The sequence below is a fragment of the Balaenoptera borealis genome, assembly GCF_965194805.1.
Source record: "Balaenoptera borealis genome assembly, chromosome: 21".
NCBI lineage: Eukaryota > Metazoa > Chordata > Mammalia > Artiodactyla > Balaenopteridae > Balaenoptera > Balaenoptera borealis.
Window position 1 is genome coordinate 25,945,418 of NC_138880.1, and position 12,760 is coordinate 25,958,177.

The 12,760-nt window shown below is 41.7% G+C and overlaps 1 protein-coding gene across 4 annotated transcripts in view; it reads right to left on the reverse strand.

Annotated features, from left to right (window-relative positions):
- TDRP (testis development related protein) overlaps positions 1-12,760 on the reverse strand; it is a 58,848-nt gene that overhangs the window by 42,418 nt on the left and 3,670 nt on the right. The gene's annotated exons all lie outside the window — the stretch shown is intronic.

The following is a 12,760-nucleotide window of genomic DNA, read 5'->3' on the forward strand; positions in this document are numbered from 1 at the left end:
TGAACTCTCATTTGTTCTCAGTGGCCCCAGGTGTGCCAAGTATGCCAGTCAGGTGAGACAAACTAGTCCCTTGGGCAGCTTCTCAAAAAGCCAGAACGTAGGGCACATGCTCCACTCTTCTATTACCTTCCTGACGAAGAAGTCATGAGTTTGGCGTTTACTACCAATTGTGCTAAGGTACACTTGTGGGAATGGCTACTGTGAGTGAAATGAAGCAGCCTCCTTACCCATTTCAATGCAGCTGTTCTCAGCTTTGTGCTTGCCTGGCTTACTGCAACTTCTTAACTGGTTTCTGGAGTCATAAAGGCTTTTTTGGACCATGTATGGTTCAGGCAGTGTCTCCGAGGGGAAACAGGTTTGGGGCTTCCTTTCCACCATCTTGCTGGCATCACTCATCTTCTGTTTGCCTGGGCACCCAATTTGTGACTGACTTCTGACATGGCAGCAGTCCTGTGGGACTGAGCCCCTTCACTTGTGGGGTCTGTGCTAACTTCAGGTAGTGTCAGAACTGAAATGAATCGCAGAACACCCACTTGGTGTCAGAAAATTGGAGAACTGCTTGGTATCAGGAAAAAACAACATGGAGATATATATATTCCTTATGATAAAAATGGAAAGGTGTGGAGATGATCAATCTTTTTTTTTTTTTTTTTTTAGTTTCTTTAGGAGTTTTTTTGTTTAAATTCCTCTACTTTTTTTTTTTTAATTTATTTATTTATTATTTTTATGGGTGTGTTGGGTCTTCGTTTCTGTGCGAGGGCTTTCTCTAGTTGCGGCAAGCGGGGGCCACTCTTCATCGCGGTGCGTGGGCCTCTCACTATTGCGGACTCTCTTGTTGCGGAGCACAGGCTCCAGACGCGCAGGCTCAGTAGTTGTGGCTCACGGGCCTAGTTGCTCCGCGGCATGTGGGATCTTCCCAGACCAGGGCTCGAACCCGTGTCCCCTGCATTAGCAGGCAGATTCTCAACCACTGTGTCACCAGGGAAGCCCGATCAGTCTTAATTATAGTTACAGACTGTCTTTTCTCTGTAAAATTTCTTAGCACACTTTCTTGCCACATCGATCAATGTCTATAATTACATCTTGGGGCAAAACTTCTCCATTTATTGTTTAAAACACCATCACTATAAAACTTTGTTTTTAAAAAGTATTATTGGTCTTCAGTCAACAAGCTTAGTATTTAGCTATAGCCAAATACCTGGCAAAGAAGATCTAAAAAGAGATATAAATAGTTACAAGGAAGCACTAAATCACATCAGGTATTATTTTAAAGTTTAACTGATACAGAAGAGGGAGAATGAAGTAACTGGTACGTGACTTACAGTAGGTCACTGGGGGTAATTGTGTAATAAAGCCTCTTGGTTGTAATCAAATTTGCTGGTGTAACACAACACAACACAACACCACACCACCTCTGGGGTGGAAGACAGCCCGCCACCACTGACCTATGTGACGAGGCAAAGAGAGGAAGCACGGCAGGTGCACACACGGCTTCCTCTCACATGACAGGCCAGAACCTGGACACAGAGCCCCTGCTGGTGCAAACGATGCTCTCTGGTTAGGGAGCTGTACACCCAATGAACACGTGCTACCAGGGGAAAGTCAGCAGTCTCCCCAGAAGGGCACCTGCTGGCCCCCAGGCTCCACAGAACTAAGAGGAACACCATTACACACACAGTTCTTACTGTCTACAAAACACCTCCCAGTTCCTTTGGCCTCCGCGCTCCATCTGGGTTAAGATGATGCGGACGATTCACATGCTGTTCTTAATGTCATCTCCTTGACCATAAAAGCATGACTCATTTCATCATGGAATGAGATAAAGGACCAAACTAGGCAATTAATTTATGTGAAAGCATGGAAAGCTATACAAATGCACGCTTGTTAATTAATAAAATGTAAGCCCAGGAAGAATGTAAATGAGCTCTAGCACCCTGCCATTTATTTCCAAGTTTAGCAATTAAGACTTCCTACTTGTACCCAAAATCACAACAAATTCCACACTGCAAACCTCTAATGAATCAAGTTGCCTTAGAATTAGAAGAGACTTCAAAGATCCTTTAGTCTAAACCAGGGGTCAGCAAAGAATGGCCCAGCCCTGTCTGTGTAAATACAGTTCTATTGGAACGCAGCCACACTTGTTCACTTACACACGTCATAGCTGTTTGCACAGGACAGCTGCAAAGTTAGCAGCTGTGATGGAGACTGTATAGCCCGCACAGCCCAATTCCTGCTCTAAACCTCTCACTGAGAACAGGGATTCTGGAGAGGGAATAACTAACTCATCTGCCCCTAGTCACACAATTAGTGACAGGTGGGCCCAGGTCTGCCTGCTGACACCGGGCTACCTACTCCCTTTCCCCTGGTCCCAGTTCATTCATCATCTGCCCTGTAAGTTCTGAAATGGAGAGCCAGGTCCTTGCGGTTTTTCACAAATGATGAGCCCTTCAGCTCCTCCCCCAGCAGCGCACCTGCGCGGCTCGTCCATCAGGATGTGCGACGCCGTCCCCAAGTCACACGTCCACAGTCAACTCGCTAAGCTGCTCCCAAAGCCACAGCGCCCTGGGCTTCCCTGCTGCTCAGAGGAGACATCTTCGTCCTGATCACTCTGACTGCCCTTCAGCCTTTGACCTGCACCTTGAAAGGCAACAGCTCTCTTGCATCGGCTTTGGCAAGCTCACTTCTTCCCGCTTGTCCTGATACTAATCCATCTAGAATTCAGGCTCTTATTTCACGTCCGGACTCCTACACCAGAATCCTGTTTTAAATGCACCTTGCCTCTAACCCCTCCTCCTCCTCAGACAAGTATTCCCTGTCAAATAGCATGAAGCCCTGACTCAAAGGCCTTCAATATTTGTCTAAAAGGTGAAGTCTGAAACCCTTAATGGGGCTTCCCAACCTCCCGTGCCAGTTAAATTGGTTTGTTCTCTATCTCCCAAACCTCTTTCGGATCCAAAGCTACGCCATTTCCCCCCTTTCTCACTGTCTTTCCTCAAGAACTGGCTTAAAGTCTACCTGCTCTTCCTCCAATAATTAAGTTGAAAAGGAGGTGAATAAAGAAAAGGGAGCGTGTATGTGTGACAGCTCTGCTTTTCTCACAATGTTCTAGTACTTTTCACTTGCTAATTCACCAGAGAACCATCTACCTCCCATAGTAAGACTTCGATAAATACACTCATTATTACAATACTTAAGCATAGCAAAAAGTAAAAGCATCCTAGGGTGTTTGTTTTGTTGAAATTTGAGCCAAGACACAATTTTATCAATGCTTTTTAAGGCACTAATTGTTGAAGCCCTAGAATTTGTTGAATATAAAATATGAATGTTTGGAAAGTGAAGAAAAATATCACAAATTTATGATAACCTGTAAGGTAAGAGAAAGAGGGTAGCAAAAAAAAAAAAAAAAAACCTCAAGAGAAACCCGGATTCAAATTCCTATTAGTGGCTACATAACTCTACACAAGTTTTTTAGCTTCCTTAAGTTCCTCAAATGTAAAATACAGTTGATTCTCATTATTCAAGGCAGCTGTGCTGTAAAAGTTGCCACGGACAATGAATCAGCAAATACTGAATCACTGCTCTTACAGGAAATACGGGGTCAGGTTCCTGTGAGCCTCTGTCACATTTTCATCAATCATTCAATACATAACCTTGTTTTGTGTGTGTTTCTGTATAAAGACACTTTATTTAATATGTATTGTATAGTCACTAACGTTGACCTCACGCCTGAACAAAGCTCACCTAACATGCATCTTCTCCTTAAGGTACATCACAATCTTCTGTGATGCAATTTTTAATGAGTAGCAATTTTTAAAGAATATTCTAAGTCATACGACCTTAAGCTCTAGTAAAATCAGTAAAAGTGAATCTTATGAACTAGGATTTTAAACTCTTAGGAATAACAATTTCAATCTAAATGCTTAATATTAGCATTGACGGGTGAACATTATACAGAGTAGTGTGCTGGGGCCTGGGGCCTGAAACGGACACCAAGCCTTAACCATTTCCATCCTCAAGTGGCCACTGTGCTAACAGAACAGGGCGGGGGACCTTGGAATTCGACCAGCTCATGCCTAGAGAGGTTCACAGGCCCAGGCACGTACAAGCATCCGCAAACCTGAGATGAGCTGATCTGAATCTGAGGGAAAAGTCCGGAACTATGCCATCCAATTCACTAACCAGCAGCTAAACACAGTTGCCAGGGAGCTGGAACAGGGCTAGCATGACTGAGGAAATGCATTTTAAATTATTTATGTATCAATTCAAAAAAAAGACACTCAATTCAGTTATTAGAAAACTTTTATGTATGTTCAGAACAACTTGGGTAAAACAATCTACTTCTTCAACTGCAAATTTTATAAAATCTAAATACTGACCACATATTTCTGAGGAAAAGTGAGTATACAAATTGAGATGTGCTAGTAAATGTAAAATACACACCAGATTTCAAAGACTTAGTATGAAAAAAAGTGAAAGTAAAGTAACTCCTTAACAAATTTTTATATTGGCTACATAGTGATATAATTAATATTTTGGATATATTTAACTTAGAATATTGCATTGAAATTAATTTCACCTTTTTAAAAAACATTTTTAATGTGGCTACCAGAAAATTTTTGCACTGTATTTCTATTGGACTGTGCTACTCTGTCTCATAAACAGGAGAAACTTCAGGCCTCCTTTGAGATGCCTTAAGTGAATCTAGAGGGAAGGAGTATTTTACCTCTGATCTTTTATCTTCTCCTCCTCTTCCTCCCCTTCCCTCAACTAACTGTCTGCTTTTATTTGATGAAAGGAGTTCTGCGGAATAAACATCAGATTTATCATGGGAATGTCCAATAAGACTAACCCCACAAAGAAGTATCTGCCTAGTCCCAAATGAACCTGTATCCAGGAAGAAATCAGATCTTCTAGGCTAGATGACTCCCACTCATCCTTCCAGGCCGGTGAAAAGAAAACGGATGCTGCGATTCCTTCCCTGACGACCTGCACTGACCCCCTCAGCACTTTACACACAACCCCAGTTCCCACACCTGGTGGTGCCGACACTCCTGCGCCCAGTCCCTTCACTTCACAAGCACGGACAGCACCTCCAGCCCTTTCTCGGCATGAGGGTCACAGCAGTGGACATAAAATCCTTCTCTGTGGAGCCTCTGGACTAGAATCTAGATGACTCTCAGGAAGAGAGTTAAGTGCTCTCTAAATGCTATCAAATCAGTAAGATGCAGGAGGTCGGTGCCACTGGTAGGACTGCAGCCGGGCTGATGCTGGGACCACTGTCACTGCCACCCTCAAAGCTCCTGTCAATCTGCAGCCTCCCACCCCCACCCTGGCCAGGCCACATGGGCAGCAAGAAGATTCCAGAGCTGCTGACAAAGATTCTCAGGGTCAAGACTCATTGACATTGATCAGAAACAGGGCACAAGGGAGCCTGACTCCATTCTGGTCGAGTAGAGAGTCTCTGTCACCACCTAGTAGTAGCTGTCACCCTCCTGCTTTGTGACTGGTTTACACATCTGGCACATGGTGGCACTAACCCAGTCAAGGGCTTTTAACAGTGTCTAAGGACAACAGACAATACACGGTAGAGTAGCTTCACCTTATCCCAATTTCACAGATGAAAAACAAACCTGAAGCTTGTCTGGATCGGGGTGGGGTGGGGGGGGCCTGCACAAGGGCATCTGGCTAACAAGTAGCAGGGGTGGGACTCAACCAAGGCATATGGATATGGACACCAGAGACAACGTCCATATCTGAACCACCAGGCTGTATCTGCACATAAATGCAGTTATTTTGACTCCAGTTTAATCCATCTAGTGACACGGTAACAGGACTGATGGGGAAGATTTTAGAAGTCTTCATTTAGGCTTATAAACATAGGAAAAGCTATTTAATATCATCCACGAGGGAAACACAAATTAAAACCACATTAAGGTAGTACTTTTCACCCATCAGATCTAAAACTCTGCAGACATACTGCATCGTATCATATCGGCCAGCCCATCCTGAAAGCCAGTTGCATACATGGCTGGTTGACACATACATTCATGCAACCTCTTTGGGAGCACAGTTTCGAGACATCTATCAAAATTACAAAGGGAGATTTTCTGATGATGCCCATTCTAACCAGTGTGAGGTGATACCTCATTGTAGTTTTGATTTGCATTTCTCTAATAATTAGTGATGTTGAGTAGCTTTTCATGTGCCTCTTGGCCAACTGCAGGTCTTCTTTGGAGAAACGTCTATTTAGGTCTTCTGCCCATTTTTTGATTGGGTTGTTTGTGTTTTTGATATTGAGCTCTATGAACTGTTTATATATTTTGGAGATTAATCCTTTGTCCGTTGATTTGTTTGCAAATATTTTCTCCCATTCTGAGGGTTGTCTTTTTGTCTTGTTTATAGTTTCCTTTGCTGTACAAAAGCTCTTAAGTTTCATTAGGTCCCATTTGTTTATTTTTGTTTTTATTTCCATTACTCCAGGAGGTAGGTCAAAAAAGATCTTGCTGTGATTTATGTCAAAGAGTGTTTTTGCTATGTTTTCCTCTAAGAGTTTTATAATTGGTCTTACATTTAGGTCTTTCACCCATTTTGAGTTTATTTTTGTGTATGGTGTTGGGGAGCGTTCTAATTTCATTCTTTTACACGTAGCTGTCCAGTTTTCCCAGCATCACTTATTGAAGACTGTTTTTTCTCCATTGTATGTCCTTGCCTCCTTTGTCACAGATTAGTTGACCATAGGTGTGTGGGTTTATCTCCAGGCTTTCTATCTTCTTCCATTGATCTATATTTCTATTTTTGTGCCAGTACCATATTGTCTTGATTACTGTAGCTTTGTAGTATAGTCTGAAGTCAGGGAGTCTGATTCCTCCAGCTCCGTTTTTTTTTCCTCAAAACTTCTTTGGCTATTCGGGGTCTTTTGTGTCTCCATACAAATGCTGGAGAGGGTATGGAGGAAAGGGAACCCTCTTGCACTGTTGGTGGGAATGTAAATTGATACAGCCACTATGGAGAACAGTATGGAGGTTCCTTAAAAAACTAAAAAAGAATTACCATATGACCCAGCAATCCCACTACTGGGCATATACCCAGAGAAAACCATAATTCTAAAAGACACATGGGGCTTCCCTGGTGGCACAGTGGTTAAGAATCTGCCTGCCAATGCAGGGGACACGGGTTCGAGCCTTGGTCTGGGAAGATCCCACGTGCCACGGAGCAACTAAGCCCGTGCGCCACAACTACGGAGCCTGCGCTCTAGAGCCCGCGAGCCACAACTACTGAAGCCCGTGCGCCGCAATGAAGAGTAGTCCCCACTCGCTGCAACTAGAGAAAGCCCCCGCACAGCAACAAAGACCCAACACAGCCAAAAATAAATAAAATAAAATTAATTAATTAAAAAAAAAAGCTTTAAAAGAAAAAAAAAGACACACGTACCCCAATGTTCACTGCAACACTATTTACAATAGCCAGGTCATGGAAGCAACCTAAATGCCCATCGACAGATGAATGGATAAAGATGTGGTACATATATACAATGGAATATTACTCAGCCATAAAAAGGAACGAAATTGGGTCATTTGTAGAGACATGGATGGACCTAGAGGCTGTCATACAGAGTGAAATAAGTCAGAAAGAGAAAAACAAATATCGTATATTAACACATATATGTGGAATCTAGAAAAATGGTACAGATGAACTGGTTTGCAAGGCAGAAATAGAGACATAGATATAGAGAACAAACGCATGGACACCAAGGGGGAAAGCTGGGGCAGGGGGTGTATGAATTGGGAGATTGGGATTGACATGTACACACTAATATGTATAAAATAGATAACTAATAAGAAAAAAAAGAAAAATAAGCTAATAAATGATAAATGTTTGATTAAAAAAAAATTACAAAGGGAGGTGTCCTTGGACTCAGCAGCTCCACTTCTAGACATCTATCGTCAGATATGTGAAATGATTTATGCTCATGTTTGTAATAGAAAGAGACTAGAAATAACCTCCTAAAGGTCACCAATAGAGGTCTGGCATTTAAAGTCTATATATCCATACCAGGAAATACCATACAACACTGAAACACACACAAACACTGGAAAGAATAAAGCAGCTCTTCACATAACAGTCGGATCCAAAATGTATTGCTAAGTGGAAAAAGCAAGGGGTAAGTGTCTTGAAGTTGTTAATTAAAGTCCAGTCTATCCTCAAAGCCCATGCTCCTCCCAGTATATCACCCCCAAGAAAGAGTGTGAGGCCTTAGAGCATTTACTTTCTCAACTAAAGCGCTCCCATAAACCTTCAAGCATCTACTTCACTCCTTTCTTCCCATCACCATAAAGCAAACTTAAACAGAGCTCTCACAGTACCCCACAAGAAAGATTTGGTGTCATCTCAACTAAGACTTACTACCCCTTGGTTCTTCCTATCTTCAGAGCAGAGTAAAAAGCACCTGAAATGTTCTCTGAATTTTTTTTTTGAATGCCTACAGAATATGTCTAAGCCTTTTAAAATTTTAACATGAAAATAGGCCAAAAATGCCGTGAGTTTTGTTTTTAAGGACATTAAAGTACAGCTAGCTAACTCCCAGTGCAGTGCAGCTCAAAGCAAGTGAAGGCCGGCCCAAACCTCAGCATGCGGGTCTCATCGCAGACCCCCATTTCCTTCTCACCGCTCACAGACCCCGGAGCAGGGCCTAAAGAAGACTCAGCAACTCCATATCCACCAGAAGGAGCCCAATTAGATTTAATAATACACAGGCTTAAAGATGATTTTTTTTCAGCTGCAGTGCTAAGACAGGAAGTGCTCCACGATACACATATTATTTATCGAGGGAACAATTCAAAGTGCAGAAAAATGTTTGTAGTGGGAAAACAAATGCATGATTTTAAACATACATTTATGTATATGCATAAATGTTTCATGGATAGCTATATAAAAAAAGGTAACAATACTTCCCATTGGAAAGAGGAAGAAGTTAAGACCCAGCATTTAATATCCAGAAATCTTTTACCATGTGCACAGCAGATTTGTTTTTTTTTTTTAATTAGATTAATTAAAACTTGTAAGTCTCTCTTTTTTAAATGATTACAATAAATGATTCACCTTAAAAACCCCACTGTTATACTTTAACACAAAACAGATGTGTATTCATGACAAAAAAGGCCAACTGCCTAAAGAAATGCTCAGAGAAATTTATTTTCTATAATGTTAAAGCTATTCTAGTAACAGTCAAGTGTTCCTTAAATCCAAGTAATGACTGAATGCCTCACATTTCAAACTTATTAGAACCTAACACTAAGCTATTTTTTTTTTTTAAAAAACAACACAGATTACAGCCATGTGACCTGATTTTCAAGTAGGTCGAACAGACCAGATTTGAATACAAACTAAATGCCTTTCTAGAATAAGACAAAGTGTACTCTGAGCCTACATGTTTAATATGAACGGGCTGACAGGGGTGGAGGGGTGGTGGCAGGCCACTGGAGACTGAAAATGAAACAGAATGAGACCATCTTTCTAATGAGACACAATTTAACAGATCCATTAAATTCTTCTCGTATTAATTCCTACCTCTTTCAACTTTAAAATAAAATTTTGCCAGCAGAAGTTTTATGGTAGACTTGTCGTGAATTTTAAAGTTTAATGCTAAGAGAAGCTGGCTTTGGGATAAAGGTCAATCTACCTGATGAAATGAACTAAATTTAGAGTATGACTGACTTGCCACAAAAAGTCTGCTTTTCTATAGCAAAGTTTTCAACACATCAAACTATAGATACCCTTAATAAAGTAACACAGAAGCTGCAGTCAAATCTCACTCCTAGAAGATAACGCAGGATAAAATCCAGATGACTTTGGGTGTGCTGATGACTTTGGGGAAACACCACCAAAGACATGATCTATGAAAGAAATAACTGATAACCTGGACTTCATTAAAATTAAAAACTTCTGCTCTGTGAAATATAATGTTAAGAAAATGAAAAGACAAGCCACAGACTGGGAGAAAATATTTGGAAAAGACACATCTGATAAAGGACTGTTATCCAAAATACACAAAGAACTCTTAAAACTCAACAATAAGGAGAAAAAGCAACTCAATTAAAAAATGGGGCAAAAAAATCTGACCAGACATCTCACCAAAGAAGACATACAGATGGCAAATGAGCAATATAAAGAGATGCTCCACATTACATGTCATCAGGGAAATGCAAATTAAATGAGATACCACTACACACCTATAGAATGACCAAAATCCAGAACACTGATATCGAATGCTGGAATGCAAGAACAGGAAGCAAGAGGAACTCTCGTTTATTGCTGGTGGGCACGCAGATTGGTACAGTCACTTTGGAGAGTCTGGTTTCTTACAAAGCAAAACATACTCTTAGCCTATGATCCAGGAATCACACTCCTTGGTATTTATCCAAGTGAGTTAAAAACTAATGTCCAGGGCTTTCCTGGTGGCGCAGTGGTTGAGAATCTGCCTGCCGATGCAGGGGACACGGGTTCGAGCCCTGGTCTGGGAAGATCCCACGTGCTGCAGGAGCAGCTGGGCCCGTGAGCCACAATTACTGAGCCTGCGTGTCTGGAGCCTGTGCTCCGCAACAAGAGAGGCCGCGATAGTGGGGGACCCGCGCACCGCGATGAAGAGTGGCCCCCGCTCGCCACAACTGGAGAGAGCCCTCGCACAGAAACGAGGACCCAACACAGCCATAAATAAATAAATTTAAAAAAAACTGTTAAAAAACAAAACAAAAAACAAAAAAAACTAATGTCCACACAAAACCCTGCACATGATGTTTTATAGCAGCTTTATATACAACTGCCAAAACTTGGAAGCAACCAAGATGCCCTTCTGTAGGTGAACAGGTAAACTGGTACTTGCAGACAATGGAATATTACTCAGCGTTAAAAAGAAATAAATTGGGGGCTTCCCTGGTGGCGCAGTGGTTGAGAATCTGCCTGCCAATGCAGGGGACACGGGTTCGAGCCCTGGTCTGGCAAGATCCCACATGCCACGGAGCCACTAGGCCCGTGAGCCACAATTACTGAGCCTGCCTACGCGTCTGGAGCCTGTGCTCCGCAACAAGAGAGGCCACGATAGTGAGAGGCCCGCGCACTGCGATGAAGAGTGGCCCCCACTTGCCACAACTAGAGAAAGCCCTCGCCCAGAAACGAAGACCCAACACAGCCATAAATAAGTAAATTATTAAAAAAAAAAAAAGTCCTTTCCCATTCCCTTTAAAAAAAAATAATAATAATAAATGAATTACCAAGCCGTGAAAAGACAGGGAGGACCCTTAAATATACTGCTCAGTGAGTAAGAGAAACCAATCCATAAAAGCTGCATATTTTATGATTCAACTCTGACATTCTGGAGAAGACAAAACTACGGAGACTAAAAAGATCAGTGGTTGTGGGGCTGTAGGAAGGGGTGAACAGGCAGAGCACAGAGGGTTTTTCGGGCAGTGAACCTCCTATGTATGGCACTATAATGGTGAGTTCATGTCATTACACATTTGTTCAGACCCACAGAACAAACACCACCAAGAGGGAACCCTAATGTAAACTGTGGACTCTGGGCGATAATGATGTGTCCGTGGAGGTTCACTGGTTGTAACAAATGGGATTTTGCTAGTATCAGGGGAAGGCTGTGTCTGTATGGGGACAGGGGTATATGAGAACTCTGCATTTTCCACTCAATTGCTGGGTATCTAAAAATAAAGTCTATTAAAACACACACACAAATACACAGTGAGAAAAAAAGGTATAGATTGTAATTCTGTAAACTTGAATATCGGGAAAAAAGTTTTAATAAATGTGTCACTAATGGTTGAGTCTAGGAAGTATATATGTGGGTGTTCAATCTCCTATCCTTCCAACTTTTCCCTGTTAGTAATTTAACTTAAGAGGAAAAAAGGTGTTTTAGGATTCATTAGGAGAAATAGAAGCAGAACATAGGAAGAATCAATTTAAAAATTTTAAGAGTTTGTTCAGAAACAACAAATATTGCTTATCTTTGACCAATAAATTATTTACAAAATTAAGTAACTCTGTAACCACACTTAAACTGCATATAAATTCTCAACATTATATTTAAGAGAGCTGCTGTTTAAAGTAACCATAAAGGGCTTCCCTGATGGCACAGCGGTTAAGAATCCACCTGCCAATGCAGGGGACACGGGTTGCAGCCCTGGTCCGGGAAGATCCCACATACCCCGGAGCAGCTAAGCCCGTGCGCCACAACTACTGAGCCTGAGCTCTAGAGCCTGTGTGAGCCACAACTACTGAGCACGCGCTCCGCAACAAGAGAAGCCACCGCGATGAGTAGCCCCCGCTCGCCGCAACTAGAGAAAGCCTGCGTGCAGCAATGAAGACCCAACGCAGCCAAAAATAAATAAATAAATATATTTATAAAGTAACCATAAAATTTTGAGATTTAAAAAATAAATAGTAGGGTGAGCACTAACACCACCAAAACTTGATTTCTGAAAGACACTTCAGATAGGGACCATATTTAAATGCTTAATCAAGGGCATTTAACTCCTATAAAAAAAATGTCTTATCAAGATGAGACAACTTCAGTTACAAGGGAAGTTATTTAGAACCAACTAGGAAAGAAACAATCTGGTGAACTATTTACAAGTCCTGAGAAGAAAGATACAGATCCCCATTAACTTCCGTTACAGGCCAGAAAGCAACAGGAGAGTTTCCAAACATTTAACAAACAAGAAACTGTATGACCACCGTCATTTTAAAAATAAAA